This window comes from Zea mays, chromosome 6 (genome assembly GCF_902167145.1).
Source record: "Zea mays cultivar B73 chromosome 6, Zm-B73-REFERENCE-NAM-5.0, whole genome shotgun sequence".
In the NCBI taxonomy this organism is placed as follows: domain Eukaryota; kingdom Viridiplantae; phylum Streptophyta; class Magnoliopsida; order Poales; family Poaceae; genus Zea; species Zea mays.
Genome location: NC_050101.1, coordinates 138,277,955 through 138,297,833, shown reverse-complemented (window position 1 = coordinate 138,297,833; position 19,879 = coordinate 138,277,955).

The following is a 19,879-nucleotide window of genomic DNA, read 5'->3' as shown; positions in this document are numbered from 1 at the left end:
CTACTTTGTCGAAAAGCCTTTGTTGTTTCGCAGATTGAACCCGCCATCCTCTAGCAGTGGAAAATAATTATAATCAAGTCCTATTTTTGATACTTTAGCCCCTAAACCTTCCTATAATCATGGCCGCAGTCCAGGCAACCGAGAAATCAATGAAAATAAATGCATAAATCATTTTTAGTGCAAAAATAATGTCCCAATCTTAGAAGAGTCATAACTTCATTATTTTAGTTCCAAATTAATCTGTTCCAGTTGCGTTTGGCTCGTAGTAATTGAAAGGAAATTAGGCTTACACCTTTTTCCTAATTAATTTTGGTGGTTGAATTGTCCAACACAAATAATTGGACTAACTAGTTTGCTCTAGTCTATAAGTTTTACAGGTGCCAAAGGTTCACAATAAGCCAATAAAAAGACCAAGAAAGGGTTCAAACAAAGAGAGAAAAAGACATCCCAAAAGGCACCCTGGTCTGGCGCACCGGACAGTGTCCGGTGCACCAGGGCACTCAACGCTGAACTTGCCACCTTCGGGAAAATGGGAGGCCGCTCCGCTATAATTCACCGGACTGTCCGGTGAAGCACCAGACAGTGTCCGGTGTCACACCGGACTGTCCGGTGTGCCAGCGGAGTAACGACTACTTCGCGCGCAACGGTCGACTGCAACCGCATTCAATGCGCTACAGTGCGCGCCAGAGTCAGAGCACGCGCAGTTGGCGCACCGGACAGTCTACAGTACCTGTCCGGTGCACCACCGGACAACCCAGAGGCCCCACCTGTCAGAGCTCCAACAGTCGAACCCCAACGGCTTGCTGATGTGGCTGGCACATCGGATAGTGTCCGGTGGCGCACCGGACTGTCCGGTGCGCCATGCGACTGCAGCCTTCCAACGACCACATTTTGGTGGTTGGGGCTATAAATACCCCAACCACCCCACATTCAATGGTATCCAAGTTTTTCATCTTCAACACATTACAAGAGCTATAGCATTCAATTCTAGACACTCCAAAGAGATCAAATCCTCTCCCAAGTCCAAAGACAACTCTAATCAATAGTGGCTAGTGAGAGAGTGATATTTGTGTTCATTTGAGCTCTTGCGCTTGGATTGCTTCTTTTCTTTCTCATTCTTCTTGTGACATACTCAATTGTAACCGAGGCAAGAGACACCAATTGTGTGGTGGTCCTTGCGGGGACTTTGTGTCCCGTTTGATTGAGAAGAGAAGCTCACTCGATCTAAGTGACCGTTTGAGAGAGGGAAATGGTTTAAAGAGACCCGGTCTTTGTGACCACCTCAACGGGGAGTAGGTTTGCAAGAACCGAACCTCGGTAAAACAAATCATCGTGTCTCACGCTTTATTTGCCCGCGATTTGTTTTTCACCTTCTCTCTCGGACTCGTTCTTATTTCTAACGCTAACCCGACTTGTAGTTGTGCTTAAGTTTATAAATTTCAGATTCGCCCTATTCACCCCCCTCTAGGCGACTTTCAATTGGTATCAGAGCCTGGTGCTTCATTAGAGCCTAACCACTCGAAGTGATGTTGGGAGCATCCGCCAAGAGGGAGTTCGGGATCGGCGAGAAGCCCACCATAAGCCATGGGAAGGCTCCATCCGGGGAGTCCACCAACAAGGTGAAGGGATCCCCTTCACACAACAAGTCGGGTCGGAGCGGTGACAAGAAGAAGAAGATGAGGAAGGTGGTCTTCTACGAGACCGACTCTTCGTCGCCATCCACCTCCGGCTCCGACACGCCGTCCGTAACTTCTAAGCGCCATGAGCGCAAGAAGTTTAGTAAGATTCCCCTACGCTACCCTCGCATTTCCAAACGTACTCCTTTACTTTCCGTCCCATTAAACAAACCACCTATGTTTGATGGTGAAGATTATAATATGTGGAGTGATAAAATGAGGCATCATCTAACCTCACTCCACACTAGCATTTGGGATGTTGTTGAGATTGGAGTACAGGTACTATCCCCGGGGGATGAAGACTATGATTCGGACGAGGTCGCCCAAATCCGACACTTCAACTCTCAAGCCACCACTATACTCCTCGCCTCTCTAAGTCGAGAGGAGTATAACAAGGTGCAAGGACTAAAGAGCGCCAAGGAGATTTGGGACGTACTCAAGACCGCGCACGGAGGAGATGAGGTGACCAAAATCACCAAGCGAGAGACGATCGAGGGGGAGCTCGGTCGCTTCCGGCTTCGCCAAGGGGAGGAGCCACAAGACATGTACAACCGCTTGAAGACCTTGGTGAACCAAGTGCGCAACCTCGGGAGCACAAAATGGGATGACCATGAAATGGTTAAGGTTATTCTTAGATCACTTGTTTTTCTTAACCCTACACAAGTTCAATTAATTCGTGGTAATCCTAGATATACACTAATGTCTCCCGAGGAAGTGATAGGAAACTTTGTGAGCTTTGAGTTGATGATCAAAGGCTCAAAGAAAATCATCGAGCACGACGGCCCCTCCACGCCCGAAGCACAACCGGTCGCATTCAAGGCGACGAAGGAGAAGAAAGAGGAATCTACATCAAGTAGACCACTCATCGATGCCTCCAAGCTCGACAATGAGGAGATGACGCTCATCATCAAGAGCTTCCGCCAAATCCTCAAGCAAAGGAGGGGGAAGGATTACAAGCCCCGCTCCAAGAAAGTGTGCTACAAATGTGGTAAGCCCGGTCATTTTATAGCAAAATGTCCACTATCTAGTGACAGTGACAGGGGCGACGACAAGAAGGGAAAGAGGAGAGAAAAGAAGAGATACTACAAGAAGAAGGGCAGCGATGCCCATATTTGTCGCGAGTGGGACTCCGACGGGAGCTCCTCCGACTCCTCATCCGACGAGGACGCCGCCAACATTACCGTCACCAAAGGACTTCTCTTCCCCAACATCGGCCACAAGTGCCTCATGACAAAGTAAGACAAAAGGAAGAAGGTAAAATCAAGATCCTCCACTAAATATGCTTCCTCTAGTGATGAAGATAATTCTAGTGAAAATGAGGAGGATAACTTGCGCACCCTTTTTGCCAACCTAAACATGCAACAAAAAGAAAAATTAAATGAATTAATTAGTACTATTCATGAGAAGGATGAACTCTTGGACACCCAGGAGGACTTCCTAATTAAGGAAAATAAGAAGCATGTTAAGGTCAAAAATGCTTACGCTCTAGAAGTAGAAAAATGTGAAAAACTATCTAGTGAGCTAAGCACTTGCCATGATACTATTGTCAACCTTAGAAATGAGAATGCTAAATTAATTGCTAAGGTTGATTCAAATGTATGTGATGATTCAATTTCCAATCTTAGAGATGATAATGATAATTTGCTTGCTAAGATTGAAAAATTAAATGATTCTCTTGCTAGCCTTAAGATTGAAAATGAAAAATTAATTGCTAAGGCTAAAGAATTAGATGTTTGCAATACTTCCATTTTCGATCTTAGAGATAACAATGATATTTTACGTGCTAAGATTGTTGAACTTAATTCTTGCAAACCCTCTACATCTGCCATTGAGCATGTCACTATTTGCACTAGATGTAGAGATATTAACATTGATGCTATTCATGATCATATGGCTTTAATTAAACAACAAAATGATCATATAGCAAAATTAGATGCTAAAATTGCCGAGCATGACTTAGAAAATGAAAAATTTAAATTTGCTAGAATCAGCTCTATAGTGGGAGAAACCCTGGCATCAAGGATGACATTGGCTTCCAAAAGGGAAACAATGTCAAACTTAGTGCCCCTCCTAAAAGATTGTCAAACTTTGTTAAGGGCAAGGCTCCCATGCCTCAGGATAACGAGGGTTACATTTTGTACCATGCCGGTTATCCCGAGAGCAAAATTAGGAGAATTCAGTCTAGGAAGTCTCACTCTAGCCCTAATCATGCTTTTAAGTATAAGGGTGAGACATCTAGTTCTAGGCAATCAACCTGTGCAAAATTGCCTAAGAAGAAAACTCCAACTGCATCAAATGATCATGACATTTCATTTAAAACTTTTGATGCATCTTATGTTTTAACTAACAAATCCGGCAAGATAGTTGCCAAGTATGTTGGGGGCAAACACAAGGGATCAAAGACTTGTGTTTGGGTACCCAAAGTTCTTGTATCTAATGTCAAAGGACCCAAAACCATTTGGCTATCTAAAGTCAAGAACTAAACTTGTTTTGTAGGTTTATGCATCCGGGGGCTCAAGTTGGATCATCGATAGCGGGTGCACAAACCATATGACAGGGGAGAAGAAAATGTTCTCCTCCTATGAGAAAAGCCAAGATCCCCAAAGAGCGATCACATTCGGGGATGGAAACCAAGGTTTGGTCAAAGGATTGGGTAAAATTGCTATATCTCCTGACCATTCCATTTCCAATGTTTTTCTTGTAGATTCTTTAGATTACAATTTGCTTTCAGTTTCGCAATTATGTAAAATAGGCTACAACTGTCTTTTTACAGATATAGGTGTTACTGTCTTTAGAAGAAGTGATGGTTCAGTAGCATTTAAGGGAGTATTAGAGGGTCAGCTATACTTGGTAGATTTTGATAGAGCTGAACTCGACACTTGCTTAATTGCTAAGACTAACATGGGCTGGCTCTGGCATCGCCGACTAGCACATGTTGGAATGAAGAATCTTCACAAGCTTCTAAAGGGAGAACACATTTTGGGACTAACAAATGTTCATTTTGAGAAAGACAGGATTTGTAGCGCATGTCAGGCAGGGAAGCAAGTTGGTGTTCATCATCCACACAAGAACATCATGACGACTGATAGGCCACTCAAGCTCCTACACATGGACCTATTCGACCCGATAGCTTACATAAGCATCGGCGGGAGTAAGTACTGTCTAGTTATTGTGGATGATTATTCTCGCTTCACTTGGGTGTTCTTTTTGCAGGAAAAATCTCATACCCAAGAAACCTTAAATGGGTTCTTTAGACGGGCTCAAAACGAGTTCGGCTTAAGGATCAAGAAAATTAGAAGCGACAACGGGACGGAGTTCAAGAACTCTCAAATTGAAGGCTTCCTTGAGGAGGAGGGAATCAAGCATGAGTTCTCTTCTCCCTACACGCCACAACAAAATGGTGTAGTGGAGAGGAAGAATAGAACTCTATTGGACATGGCAAGAACCATGCTTGATGAGTACAAGACTTTAGATCGGTTTTGGGCTGAGGCGGTCAACACCGCTTGCTACGCCATCAACCGGTTATATCTACACCGAATCCTTAAGAAGACATCGTATGAACTCCTAACCGGTAAAAAGCCCAATGTTTCATATTTTAGAGTCTTTGGTAGCAAATGTTTTATTCTTGTTAAAAGAGGTAGAAAATCTAAATTTGCTCCTAAGACTGTAGAAGGCTTTTTACTAGGATATGATTCAAACATAATGGCATATAGAGTCTTTAACAAGTCCTTCGGACTAGTTGAAGTTTCTTGTGACATTGTGTTTGATGAGACTAACGGCTCTCAAGTATAGCAAGTTGATCTTGATGAGATAGGTGATGAAGAGGCTCCGTGCGTCGCGCTAAGGAACATGTCCATTGGGGATGTGTGTCCTAAGGAATCCGAAGAGCCTCCAAATGCACAAGATCAACCATCCTCCTCCACGCAAGCATCTCCACCAACTCAAAATGAGGATGAGGCTCAAGATGATGAAAGAGAGGATCAAGAAGATGAGCCACCTCAAGATGACGACAATGATCAAGGGGGAGATGCAAATGATCAAGACAAGGAGGATGGAGAACCAAGACCGCCACACCCAAGAGTCCACCAAGCAATCCAACGAGATCACCCCGTGAACACCATCCTCGGCGATATTCAAAAGGGGGTAACTACTCGATCTCGTGTTGCTCATTTTTGTGAACATTACTCTTTTGTTTCCTCTATTGAGCCACACAGGGTAGAGGAAGCACTACAAGATTCGGATTGGGTGGTGGCGATGCAAGAGGAGCTCAACAACTTCACTAGGAACGAGGTATGGCATCTAGTTCCACGTCCTAACCAAAATGTTGTAGGAACCAAGTGGGTCTTCTGCAACAAGCAAGGTGAGCATGGTGTGGTGACAAGGAACAAAGCCCGACTTGTGGCCAAGGGATATTCACAAGTCAAAGGTTTGGATTTCGGTGAAACCTATGCACCCGTAGCTAGGCTTGAGTCAATACGCATATTACTTACCTATGCTACTTACCATGGCTTTAAGCTTTATCAAATGGACGTGAAAAGTGCCTTCCTCAATGGACCAATCAAGGAAGAGGTCTATGTTGAGCAACCTCCAGGCTTTGAAGATAGTGAGTACCATAACTATGTTTACAAACTCTCTAAGGCGCTTTATGGGCTCAAGCAAGCCCCAAGAGCATGGTATGAATGCCTAAGAGACTTTCTTATCACTAATGGCTTCAAAGTCGGAAAGGCCGATCCTACACTCTTTACCAAAACACTTGAAAATGATTTGTTTGTATGCCAAATTTATGTGGATGATATCATATTTGAGTCTACTAACTAATCTACTTGTGAAGAGTTTAGTAGGATCATGACACAAAAATTCGAGATGTCTATGATGGGGGAGTTGAAGTACTTCTTAGGATTTCAAGTGAAGCAACTCCAAGAGGGCACCTTCATTAGCCAAACGAAGTATATTCAAGACATTCTAAACAAGTTTGGGATGAAGGATGCCAAGCCCATTAAGACACCCATGGGAACCAATGGGCATCTCGACCTCGACACAGGAGGTAAATCCGTAGATCAAAAGGTATACCGGTCGATGATAGGCTCTTTACTCTATTTATGTGCATCTCGACCGGATATTATGCTTTCCGTATGCATGTGTGTAAGATTCCAAGCCGACCCTAAGGAAGCTCACCTTACGGCCGTAAAACGAATCTTGAGATATTTAGTTTATACTCCTAAGTTTGGGCTTTGGTATCGTCGGGGATCCACATTTGATTTAATTGGTTATTCGAATGCCGATTGGGCAGGGTGTAAAATTAATAGAAAGAGCACATCAGGGACTTGCCAGTTCTTGGGAAGGTCCCTGGTGTCTTGGGCTTCAAAGAAGCAAAATTACGTCGCTCTTTCTACCGCCGAAGCCGAGTATATTGCCGCAGGCCATTGTTGCGCGCAATTACTTTGGATGAGCTAAATATTCTTGATTCTAGGAATTTCTTCTGATGTTTTGCACACATAGCTCATAAGTATACCTTTGATCATATCTCTTTCATTAGCTATGACTAATGTGTTCTCAAGTATATTTCAAACCAAGTCATAGGTGTATTGAAAGGGAATTGGAGTCTTCGGCGAAGACAAAGGCTTCCACTCCACTCCATAACTCATCCTTCGCCGTCGCTCCGAGCAACTCTCCAACTTTGGTATAATCTTCACTCATATTGTGTTCGCCAAAGGGGGAGAAAGTAGTTAAAAGGGCTTATATTTCACTCAAGTATCCGTTTTTGGCAATTCATGCCAAAGGGGGAGAAAGTATTAGCCCAAAGCAAAAGGACCGCACCACCACCAATTTTCAACAAAATTGAAGTTAAGAAAAGGTTTTAAAATGATGAATTTTTCAATTGATATCTTATTGTATTCAAAAGGGGGAGAAAGTACTTTTTCAAAATTGGTATCTTAAAAACCTCTTGAACACTAAGAGGAGGATTTTATTGAGGGGGAGTTTTGTTAAAGTCAAAGGAAAAGCATTCGAAACAGGGGGAGAAAATTTCAAATCTTGAAAATGCTTCTCAAAATCTTATTCATTTACCTTTGACTATTTGCAAAAGAACTTTGAAAAGAATTTACAAAAGAATTTGCAAAAACAAAACATGTGGTGCAAGCGTGGTCCAAAATGTTAAAAATAAAGAAACAATCCATGCATATCTTATGAAAATATTTATTGGTTCAATTCTAAGCAACCTTTGCACTTACATTATGCGAACTAGTTCAATTATGCACTTCTATACTTGCTTTGGTTTGTGTTGGCATCAATCACCAAAAAGGGGGAGATTGAAAGGGAATTAGGTTTACACCTTTTTCCTAATTAATTTTGGTGGTTGAATTGTCCAACACAAATAATTGGACTAACTAGTTTGCTCTAGTCTATAAGTTTTACAGGTGCCAAAGGTTCACAATAAGCCAATAAAAAGACCAAGAAAGGGTTCAAACAAAGAGAGCAAAAGACATCCCAAAAGGCACCCTAGTCTGGCGCACCGGACTGTCCGGTGTGCCACCGGACAGTGTCCGGTGCACCAGGGCACTCAACGCTGAACTTGCCACCTTCGGGAAAATGGGAGGCCGCTCCCCTATAATTCACCGGACTGTCCGGTGAAGCACCGGACAATGTCCGGTGTGCCAGCGGAGCAACAGCTACTTCGCGCGCAACAGTCGACTGCGACCGCATTCAATGCGCTACAGTGCGCGCCAGAGTCAGAGCACGCGTAGTTGGCGCACCGGACAGTCTACAGGACCTGTCCGGTGCACCACCGGACAACCCAGAGGCCCCACCTGTCAGAGCTCCAACGGTCGAACCCCAACGGCTTGCTGACTGGCTGGCGCACCGGACTGTCCGGTGCGCCATGCGACTGCAGCCTTTCAACGGCCACATTTTGGTGGTTGGGGCTATAAATACCCCAACCACCCCACATTCAATGGTATCCAAGTTTTCCATCTTCAACACATTACAAGAGCTATAGCATTCAATTCTAGACACTCCAAAGAGATCAAATCCTCTCCCAAGTCCAAAGACAACTCCAATCAATAGTGGCTAGTGAGAGAGTGATATTTGTGTTCATTTGAGCTCTTGTGCTTGGATTGCTTCTTTTCTTTCTCATTCTTCTTATGACATACTCAATTGTAACCGAGGCAAGAGACACCAATTGTGTGGTGGTCCTTGCGGGGAATTTGTGTCCCGTTTGATTGAGAAGAGAAGCTCACTCGGTCTAAGTGACCGTTTGAGAGAGGGAAAGGGTTGAAAGAGACCCGATCTTTGTGACCACCTCAACAGGGAGTAGGTTTGCAAGAACCGAACCTCGGTAAACCAAATCATCGTGTCTCATGCTTTATTTGCCCGCGATTTGTTTTTCACCTCTCTCGGACTCGTTCTTATTTCTAACGCTAACCCGGCTTGTAGTTGCGCTTAAGTTTATAAATTTCAGATTCGCCCTATTCACCCCCCTCTAGGCGACTTTCAGTAATACTGACTACAATTTAGTAACCTTATTTTGTTATGTCACATGTTGTCAGAATCGAGTACTTAATTGGTTTAGCCTATGTTTAACTTGTCCAAGCACAAACAACTTCGGAAAATCATATCTTATTCATCATAACTTTGAATTTAGCCGTTCTCAAACCTACGATCTCGTAGCAACACATAGATCATTATTATACAATTTGTGCTCATGTTTGTTGTGATGTTAGTTTCTCCTATACCATGTTTGTTTGTATTGTTGCGACTAGACGAGCAAGTGGCCGAGGAACCCGATACTCAGCAGGTGAAAAATACTGAGCAAGAGCTCGTTGAAGGAAAGTTGTGCCTTTGATAACTCTTCTTTACCTAATAATGTTCCAATTAATTACTATGGCATGCCCACATTAATTTTGATGGTGCCTAATAGGTTACCCTAGTTTGGTCTACTTTACACCTTGCTCACCACTAGACTTTTTGGGTAGTATTTGCTATTACTCTATGTGGTTTTGGTGTTAAGATACATATTATTCATGATCATGCTATTTATTGTCTAAGGATTATTTACTGTTCATGATAAGATTATTATGTTAATTGGAACATGGAGTGACCATCCAGAAAAACAGTGCTACCACAAGGGTGGAATGGGACACCCTTGGCTGGTTAATTAGGAAAACTAGTGTGAGTTAACCTTTTCCCTTTGGAGGATGTAGATGTAGGGAGGTCCTCGGGTCGGACTGTCTATTTAGCTTTTCGGACGAGGGATTCCTATACCACTTTCGACCCGGAAACCGTAGCGGTTCTCTCCTCTAGCGGAACTTTGTAAAGGCCACGCAGTGTACCCTCGCCTACTCACCTCGACAGTGTTTAAGGGTACGATCAACTCGAGGTGACAAAGGGGAACACATCTTGTGGGTAAAGATGCACAACCTCTGCAGAGTGTAAAACTGATATATCAGTCGTGCTCACGGTCATGAGCGGCTCGGACCCTCACATTAGTAACTTATGGAATTAAACTTAATTGGTCATTTGCATCACATTGTGGGTTTTATAATTAATTTGATCTCCTATTTATTTTATTGGTATTTACTTATACTCAGTAACTGCTAATAAATTTTGGCCACCTTATTAAAAGCAGTGCTTTGTCTTAACCATTATTTGTTGATTAGTCTGACACTATACATGAACCCCCACCGTAAGTGACCTCATGCACATTATTCACCACACTTGCTGAGCGATGAACATCTGTGAGCTCAATGTTGCAATAAAACTCCCCCCACAAGTGAAGAGTAGGTGGCTCTAGAGGAAGACTACTACAAGGAGTTCGACGAGGTCTAGGTGTCTTCTCCCAATCAACTTGTTGGCGCCAAGGGACAATAATGATATTAGTTCGTTATATTTATTATCAGTTATTTTGTAATACATTTCGTTATGTAATAAAGATTGTGACATTCGTCTCTATACACTGAGTCATTATATGTGTTGATCTCATTTGGCGCACATATGAGACACACCCAGGTTTGGCCCTTAAATCCGGGTGTGACAGAAGTGGTATCAGAAGAATGTTGACTGTAGCCCGAAACCTAGATAGAACTGGACAAAACCCTACCTACTTATCTTTACTATGATTCTTTCTATACTTTTCTTGATCCTTTCTTACCTTTTGGCTGTTCTACTCTGACTACTCTTACCATTTCTACCCTAGAAGGGCCGAAAGGATTTCACACCTTGGAATCCTATATTTGCGAATCCTTGAAGAGATAGGAGACCTACAAAAAATATTTTTATCGATATTTAAGTGCTTGAATGTTTGTTCTTATGATAATTGCTTGATTCGCTTCTTGGATTGAGTGAAATAGTATAGTAGGGCATCCTAGCATGTACCACCATAGGGTAATGTAATATTATTAGGTAAGTGACGCTCTAATCTACTGAGATACTATGACCCAAAAGATCGTGACCTAAAAGTTGGGTGTTTTATACTTACTTATCTTGTCTGCAAATCTATCTTACTCGAGGTCTCTAACCCAGATGGTTAATACCAGGAAGGGAGGCGATGTCGATCTACCTGCTCGTATTCGTCAAAAGAGGGTAGTTGCTAATCTAGGACTGGAGATGAATCCTCCTCCGAATCCTTCGCCTGTTGGGACTAATCATGTGGTCGCAGTACAGATGCAGCTACTACAACAGATGGGATGGCTAATACTATGGCAGAGATGTAAGCTCAGATCCGCCAAGACCGGCATCAGCCACCACCTCCACCACCACCAGCACCACTTAGGGATACACATAAGGAGTTTATGAGTCATAAGCCACCCACCTTCTCCAGCTCCCCTGATCCACTATAGGTTGATGATTGGCTGAAGACAGTGGAGAAAATGCTCAATATCACTAAGTGCACCGATAAGGAGAAGGTCATATATTCATCGGGCCGCCTCACTGGCCCCGCTACAGACTGGTGGGATTCTTATTGTGCTGCTCATGCCGCTACTGACATCATCATCTAGGCAGAGTTTTCTGCTAATTTTAGGGATTATCATATTCCTGCTGGGTTGATGAAGATCAAGAAGTAGGAGTTCCTGTCCCTCAAGTAGGGAAATATGACAGTGAGTAAATACATAGATAAATTCATTCAGCTATCAAGATATGTTCCTGAGCAGGTTGCTGAGGATGAGAGGAAGCAAGAATAGTTCCTAGAGGGATTCATTGGACCACTCTAGTACCAGCTGATGTCGCATACCTTCCCATCTTTCTAGAAGCTTCTGGACAAGGCCATAGCTCTTGAACACAAACGTGTTCAGATTGGCGAGATGAAGAGGAAGACCATCACCTAGGGCTAGGGGAGCAACAACAGTCGTCCTCGCTATGCTCTGCCCTAGGGTACACCAGCTCATCCTGGAGGAGGGCAGCAGTCTTACCAGCGCCTTGCTCAGTAGACACCTCAGGCCACACCTCAGACTCTATGCCTTCGTCACTCTACTCTAGCTGGCACCCCGACAAGACGTGCTGGCTAGAACACTGCTACTGGCACTACATGCTTCAAGTGCGGCGAGGTTGGGCACTATCCCAATGTCTGCCCTAAGAGGAACCCTAACACACCAGCTCAAGGTAGTAATCAGGGCAAACATAATCAAACTCCAGCTAATAATAAATGATTCAATATTGCCAAAGTTAATCAGATCAGTGCTGAGGCTATCGTTGATGGTTCTGACATTTCTATTGGTATGTTCCTTATTAATTCAATTTTGACATCTATACTGTTTGATTCTGGAGCTTTGCATTCATTCATATCTGCTCGTTATGCTAATACACATGAGTTGCCTTATATAATTATGCGAAAACCCATGGTAGTTATCACACCTAAGGGACCTATTGAAGCAAACTATACATGCTACAAAATTGACATAATTATCTTGGGAAGAAAATTCTGGTCTACACTTGTAATACTAGAAGAGAGTGAAATATATATAATCCTTGGTATGAAATGGTTAAAAGAATGCAATGCAGTTATACACTGCGCTAAGGGAACAGTTGAACTCACTAGTCCAGATGGAGATATATTTGAAGTCAAAATCACCTTGTCACCATCCACTAAGCCTGCTATATGCTTACTAGATGGCAAATTTGTGGGTGATCATATCTGTGTGGTTAGAGAATTCTCGGATGTCTTTCCGGAGGAGTTACCCAGGATGCCACCAGATTGGGAAGTGGAGTTTGTTATTGATCTCTTACCTAGAACCGCTCCAATTTCGAAACGACCCTAGAGAATGTCAGTACAAGAACTAAAATAGTTTAAGAAGCAGTTGAAAGTGTTACAGATTTGGGGTATATCTGCCCTAGTTCCTCACCTTGGTTCAGAAGAAAGATGGTTCAGAAGAAAGATGGTTCCCACAGGATGTGTGTGGATTATCGGTCACTTAATGATGTCACCATTAAAAATATATAACCCTTACCATGTATTGAAGACTTGTTTAATCAGATGAGAGGTGCTAGGGTATTCTCTAAGATTGATCTCAGGTCGGGTTATCATCAAATGAGGATAATACCTTATGGTATTCCCAAGACGACTTTCTCTACTAAATATGGGTAATATGAGTTCACAATCATGTCGTTTGCCTTGAATAATGCACCATCCTACTTCATGAATCAGATAAATAAGGTGTTCATGGAGTATCTTGATAAGTTCGTCGTGGTATTCATCGATGACATTCTGGTTTATTCCAAGGATGATGGAGAACATGAGGAACATCTGCGGATGGTATTGCAGAAGTTGAGAGATAACTGGCTCTATGCTAAATACAGTAAATGCGAGTTCTGGTTGGATGAGATACCTTTTCTTGGTCATATAATATCCAAGGGAGGAATCGTAGTAGATCCGACCAAAGTAAGAGAGATAGTGGGATGGAAGATACTCGCGTCGATTACTGAGATCCAGAGTTTTCTAGGACTGGCGGGCTATTACCAACGTTTCATCGAGGGCTTCTCTAAAATAGCAAAACCAATGACCTCATTGCAAGAGAAGGGGAAAGAATTCAAGTGGACTCAGGCTTGCCAGGACAGTTTCAATCAGTTGAAATTTAATTTGATGTCACCTCCAGTGTTTGTAATGCTAGATCTGTAAAAGTGTTTTGATATATATTGTGATGCGTGTCGCCTGGGTTTGGGATGTGTTCTTACGCAGGAAGGGCATGTCATTGCTTACATGTCTCACCAGTTGAGGAAGCATGAGCTGAAGTACCCCACTCATGACTTAGAACTGGCTTCCTTAGTGCATGCACTCAAGATTTGGAGACATTATATAATTGGGACCAAGTTTCAAATCTGGGCATCGTGGGTTAGAGGGAGGGTGTTCACTGGCTGTTGGATTTAGATGAACGACTCAGATTAGAAGTGTTCACACCCGTTCGCGGGGGTGCTTGAGAGCCATTCGATCTGGATCTAAGGGGTGAGAGCGTATGTCTGGCATCATAAAACTGTGGCCATCGAATCGAGATCCGAGGGTCCTGAACATCATACCGGTTCATACAAATTTGATCTAATCTGGGTCATGCAGATGGGATCCAGTGGTTGAAATTCGGGATAACCCTTTGTTGTGGCTATTTTGTTAAAAAGCACTTGTTTCACAGATTGAACCCATCATCCTATGGCAGTGGAAAATAATTACAGTCAGGTCCTATTTTTGATACTTTAGCCCATGAACCTTCCTGTAATCATGGTCGTAGTCTAGCCAACCAAGAAATCAATGAAAATAAATGCAGAAACCATTTTTGGTGCAAAAATAATGTCCCAATATTAGAAGAGTCATAACTTCAGTATTTTAGCTCTGAATTAATCCGTTCTAGTTGCATTGGGCTTGTAATAATACTGACTACAATTTAGTAACCTTATTTTGTGATGTCACATGTTGTCAAAATCGAGTACTTAACTAGTTTAGCCTATGTTTAACTTGTCCAAGCACAAACAACTTCGAAAAATTAAAAGTCGCCTAGGGGGGGGGTGAATAGGCAAATCTGAAATTTATAAACTTTAAGCACAATCTACAAGCCGCGTTAGCGTTAGAAATAAAAGTGAGTCCGGAAGAGAGGGCGAAAACAAATCACAAGTAAATGAAGAGTGTGACACGGTGATTTGTATTACCGAGGTTCGGTTCTTGCAAACCTACTCCCCGTTGAGGTGGTCACAAAGACTGGGTCTCTTTCAACCCTCTCTCAAACGGTCACTTAGACCGAGTGAGCTTTTCTCCTCAATAAATTGGGACACTTAGTCCCCACAAGGAACACCACACAATTGGTGTCTCTTGCTTTGATTATAAAGGTGTTGAGAACAAAAATGGGGAAGAAGAAAAGCGATCCAAGCGACAAGAACTCAAATGAACACAATTATCTCTCTCTCACTAGTCACTAATTGTTTGGAGTGATTCCAGACTCGGGAGAGGATTTGATCTCCTGTTTGTGTCTTGGAGTGAAGTCTAGAGCTCTTGTATTGAATGTAATGGCTGAAAACTTGGATGCCTTGAAGTGTGGTGGTTGGGGGGTATTTATAGCCCCAACCACCAAAGTGGCCGTTGGGGGGCTGTCTGTCGATGGGCGCACCGGACACCGTCTGGTGCGCCAGCCATGTCACCCAACCGTTAGGGTTCGACCGTTGGAGCCCTGACAGATGGGGCCATCGGACAGTCCGGTGGTGCATCGGACAGTCCGGTGGTGCACCGGACAGTCACTGTTCACTGTCCGGTGCGCCTTCTGGCGCCTGCTCTGACTCTACGCGAACTGTCCGCGCACTGTAGCTGTGTCAGCCGACCGTTGAACTCGACCGTTGCGCTGGCGACCGTTGCTCCGCTTGGCACACCGGATAGTCCGGTGTTACACCGGACAGTCCGGTGAATTATAGCGGAGTGGTTCTTCAAAAACCCGAAGCTGAGCAGTTCAGAGTTGATCTCCCTGGTGCACCGGACATTGTCCGGTGGCACACCGGACAGTCTGGTGCGCTAGGCCAGGGTAGCCTTCGGTTGGTTTTGCTCCTGAACCCTATCTTGGACTTTTTATTGGTTTGTGTTGAACCTTTGGCACCTGTAGGTGGAGGTGGAGGGCGACGAAGAGTCGGTCTCGTAGTAGACCACTTTCTTCATCTTCTTCTTCTTGTCACCTCTCCGTTGGGACTTGATGGAGGAAGAGGACTCCTCCTTGTGCCTGTGGGCGGACTCCCTCGAATGCGTTCTACCCGAGCTTGCGGACTTGTCGCCGTCGGTCCCGATCTCCCTCTTGGCGGATGCTCCCGACATCACTTCGAGTGGTTAGACTCTAATGAAGTACCAGGCTTTGATACCAATTGAAAGTCGCCTAGAGGGGGGGTGAATAGGCAAATCTAAAATTTATAAACTTTAAGCATAATCTACAAGCCGGGTTAGCGTTAGAAATAAAAGCGAGTCCGAAAGAGAGGGCGAAAACAAATCACAAGCAAATGAAGAGTGTGACACAGTGATTTGTTTTACCGAGGTTCGGTTCTTGCAAACCTACTCCCCGTTGAGGTGGTCACAAATACTGGGTCTCTTTCAACCCTTTCCCTCTCTCAAACGGTCACTTAGACCGAGTGAGCTTTTCTCCTCAATCAATTGGGACACTTAGTCCCTACAAGGAACACCACACAATTGGTGTCTCTTGCTTTGATTACAAAGGTGTTGAGAACAAGAATGGGGAAGAAGAAAAGCGATCCAAGCGACAAGAACTCAATGAACACAATTATCTCTCTCTCTCACTAGTCACTAATTGTTTGGAGTGATTTCGAACTTGGGAGAGGATTTGATCTCTTGTTTGTGTCTTGGAGTGAAGTCTAGAGCTCTTGTATTGAATGTAATGGCTGAAAACTTGGATGCCTTGAAGTGTGGTGGTTGGGGGGTATTTATAGCCCCAACCAACAAAGTGGCCGTTGGGGAGGCTGTCTGTCGATGGGCGCACCGGACAATCCGGTGCGCCACCGGACACTGTCCGGTGCGCCAGCCACGTCACCCAACTGTTAGGTTTCGACCGTTGGAGCTCTGACAGATGGGGCCATCGGACAGTCCGGTGGTGCACCGAACAGTCACTGTTCACTGTCCGGTGTGCCTTCTGGTGCCTGCTCTGACTCTGCGCGAACTGTCCATGCACTGTAGCTGTGTCAGCCGACCGTTGAGCTCGACCGTTGCACTAGCGACCGTTGCTCCGCTTGGCACACCGGACAGTCCGGAGAATTATAGTGGAGTGGTCCTTCAAAAACCCGAAGCTGAGCAGTTCAGAGTTGATCTCCCTGGTGCACCGGACACTGTCCGGTGGCACACCGGACAGCCTGGTGCGCCAGACCAGGGCAGCTTTCAGTTGGTTTTGCTCCTTTCTTTTTGAACCCTATCTTAGACTTTTTATTGGTTTGTGTTGAACCTTTGGCACCTGTAGAACTTATAATCTAGAGCAAACTAGTTAGTCCAATTATTTGTGTTGGGCAATTCAACCACCAAAATCTTTTAGGAAAATGTTTTAGCCTATTTCCCTTTCAATCTCCCCCTTTTTGGTGATTGATGCCAACACAAACCAAAGCAAATATATAAGTGCAGAATTGAACTAGTTTGCATAAGGTAAGTGCAAAGTTTGCTTAGAATTAAACCAATTTAAACTTTCATAAGATATGCATGGATTGCTTTCTTCTTATTTGACATTTTGGACCACGCTTGCACCACTTGTTTTGATTTTGCAAATGTTTTTGGAAATTCTTTTTCAAAGTCTTTTGCAAATAGTTAGAGGTATATGAATAAGATTTCAAGAAGCATTTTCAAGATTTGAAATTTTCTCCCCCTATTTCAAATGCTTTTCCTTTGACTAAACAAAACTCCCCCTTAATGAAATTCTCCTCTTAGTGTTCAAGAGGGTTTTTCTTTTTGAAATAAGATCAAATATTTTAGATACTAATTTTTGAAAACTCCTCTTTAAGATATATATGTCAATTGAGATAGAATTTCTTAGAGGAATACCAATTTCAAAGATATCAATTGAAGAACATTTAAAAAACTTAAACTTGTTTCGAAATTTTTTGAAATTGGTGTGGTGGTGCGGTCCTTTTGCTTTGGGCTAATACTATCTCCCCTTTGGCATTAATCACCAAAAACGGAGTCTTTAGAGCGCTCTTACTTTCTCCCCAAAGGTACAAATGAATATGAGTGAAGATTATACCAAAGTGGAGAGCGATGCGGAGTGACGACGAAGGATAAATAATACGATGGAGTGGAGTGGAAGCCTTGTCTTCGCCGAAGACTCCATTTCCCTTTCAATCTGTCGGAGAGAGAATTCTCCGGCCGGGTGGCGGAGTGCACCCACCCTAAATCCTAAGATGAGGAAGGGGGCTTAAGCGTTTTGCCTGTCCTGCTAAGCGAACATCAAGCACATGAACATGCAAGAGTTTAGAGTGGTTTGGGCCGCTGGAGCGTAATACCCTACTCCACTGTATGTTGGATTGTTGTGGAAGCTTCAGAGTTGAGAGTCTAAGTTCGGTCCATCTTATAACGTCGCATGCCTCCCCTCTTATAGCTAAGGGGGGCATGTACAAAAGACTCTGAACCCCGACATGTGGGCCCAAAGACATAACAGATGGAATACCTGGAGCAACTAATGTCGGTCACCTTGTGTTATCTTCCCTGTGCCTCGACATCCACCGCTTGAGTAGGATTGGCGTGCAGCAGAAGGTTCCTCGGTATCGTATAAGTCATGATGACCGCTGCGCGCATGCAGCGAGGTGGGCGTACTGCACGCTACCTGATTGGACAGGCACGCCGCCTGTAGGGTGGTCTGGTCGTCGCCTGCCATCAGAGTGGACAGGGCACATTAAATGCCGAGTTGGCACATCGCTTGTCTGCAGGGTGGTCAGGCGGCGCGTGATCTCCGCAATAAATGCAGAGATCGCGTGGCCCTGAGGCCTTACGTCAGACTCTGCCCGCCGACTTACGTCACGAGCCGCAGGCCACGTGGCAGCATCGGGTCCCCGCCTGAGCGGGAAGCGGAGGCGCGCCTGGCAAGACCCTGACAAGTGTCTGTGCCGGACCCCTCTATGTCCTTGACCTAAGCCAGGGTATTCTTCGTCCCGAGATCTTGCCGTGGATGGTCCGAACATCACTTAGAGGGGTCCGGGTCCCATTCAGGGGAACGCGGAGGTCCCGGGTCGTATTCGGAGGTCTGGCACTCTCTCACGGGGGTCCGGATCCACTAATGATATCACGGTATATGTTACCTTCTCTGGTCACATGGTGGCCCCGGAGTCGCCCACGTGGTGGGGTCGGGCGCTGTTTACCACGCCTTCTTACTATGGTAAGGGGTACCCTTGTTCCAGGGTACCGACAGTGGCCCCCGGGCCCGCCTCAGGGGAGGTTACAAGCCTGTAGGTGGGGGAAAAAGCCTGGTTGACGTGCCATTTTTGGGCACTCGCTGATGTAGCCGTCGCCAACCCGCCTTCAGTCATGCCGCCTGCCATGTCTGTCCCCACAGCTAGCAGGTACGTGACCCTTGCTCCCGGTAGTTTCGTCGGGCCGCGCGTGGGGCGTCTTATTGCCGTCGCCTAAAAATATCCTCTAGCGGCCCCTAGGCGACGTGCGGTCGTGCATGACGGTTTGCTTCCGGGGGGACGGTCCGTCTTCTACGCACTCGGAGGCTGGTTCTCCAGGTGCGTGACATGTGGACCTGGGCCCCCATGTCGGGGACTGGGTCACCGCGAGCATTAGGTGCACGTTGGATGGGGTTGGGACGCGAGCGGGAGAGCCCTCTTTGAGAAAAGGGGACTCATTCCACGGCCAGCAGTTACACATTCACACTTTCTTCAACTGCTGCGTCCTTTCTCCTCTTGAGTCCTCTGCACCCCTGTCGCACTCGCATTTATCTGCTTTTCGCCACTGTAGCAGCCATGGCTTCCCTGGTTCATCCCGAGCGTTACCAGACCGAGAGGAGGCTCGACACGGTGCGCTGCCTGCTCGGATGGAGTGCGCCGTCGCACGCCTGGAGGATCCGGGCCGACGCTTCCCCCTTGGCGATCTTGACGCGGGGAGTTTGTGCTCTTTGTCTCCTACCTCTCGTGCGGGTTGGCGTTGCCGATCTCCCCCTTCTTCATGTTACTGTTGGAGGATTTCAGTCTCCAGCTCTAGCACCTCACACCCCACTCCATCCTTCAAGTGGCCATCTTCGCTCACCTGTGCGAGATGTTCGTGGGGG